Here is a 1,362-nt window from a genome sequence, read left to right on the forward strand (position 1 = left end):
CAGRTAGTCTGACAGAGGYSAGACCAGTATGCAAYRWGRACTAGAAAATAGTTACAAATAGTTACCTTACTTAACAGATTCATTTACTGTTATCCAACATGATGTAGCATTTAAGCTAACATTAGCTTTTGTTTAATTGGGACAGAAAAGCTAAGCTTAACTTACTGAATGCATCGAGTTAATGTTATCCAACATCCTATATGCTAACATACCGCAACATGGTAATGATAGCATTTAAGCCAATATTAGATTTTTAGCTAATTTTTTATCTAAAAACTAAACCTCCTGTATTTAATGGGTTAAGTCGTGTTAACCAACATGCTAGTGTAAGCCAACATATTGATATTTAAGCTAACGGTTTTCTTTTTGACTAATGTTAGCTAATACATTCTTATTACTGCACTATGGGATAAAAGTTGTTGCCCTTTAACCCTAAAATTATTCAATATATATTATACTTCGCCTTTGTAACCATGATTCTGCTCTTTTCAGCAGTAGCGTTCAGCACTCGCTGCATTTTCAAAGGAAATGCAAGTCATCAAGTGACTTTGTAAGGACTTAATCAAAAATATATGTGTAGAGATTAAATTAGTTTCAACTTTTAAAAAAAAACTAAAGTGATCTTTAATAGAAAACAGCCACAACAGAAAATAGAAAAATTATACAACTAGGACAAGCAACACTCCAAATTATTGGAGACAATAATCACATATTTTGTACTATCAAGAACAATCAAAGAAGGAAAATATGTTTATATTCAATATTGCATTTTCTAAGTAAAAGGGCAGGTTAATTTATTTGAAAAACTTTTACATAGACTGGTTAATATAAATTGGAACAAATAATAGCATCAGTTTCAGTCTAGTTTTGCTTTAAAGACAAACCTATCACAGAAGTTTTTAATACAGTAAATTTAAAAGTGCAAAACAATTAATGAAAATCTACAATTAGTGCACAACAGCACATTTTATTTTGGATTAAAAATGTATTAAAGTAAATCTCATTCACTCCACTCATTCTCTCCATTCAGAATAATAGAAATCAATCCTTCAAGTTCATATTGTACATCTTAAAGTATCAAAATGTCAAGAACCAAATTATCACATTTAAGAAATTAGAAAATTAAACAATTTCTCCACTTTATAGACAAGAAAACCCTCCAGTGTATAGCTCCAGTTTCCATCTAAATGACTTTTATAGTGAATCTCAACACAGGACATATATGGAAAATAGTTTTACGGCTTTTCACCATTGTGAATCATCATGTGCCGAGTTAAAATCGTTTTTTGATTAAAACCTTTTCCACATTTCAAACATGAAAACGGCTTTTCACCAGTGTGAATCCTGATGTGCTGAGTTAAA

The sequence above is a fragment of the Poecilia reticulata genome, linkage group LG11 (assembly GCF_000633615.1).
Source record: "Poecilia reticulata strain Guanapo linkage group LG11, Guppy_female_1.0+MT, whole genome shotgun sequence".
NCBI lineage: Eukaryota > Metazoa > Chordata > Actinopteri > Cyprinodontiformes > Poeciliidae > Poecilia > Poecilia reticulata.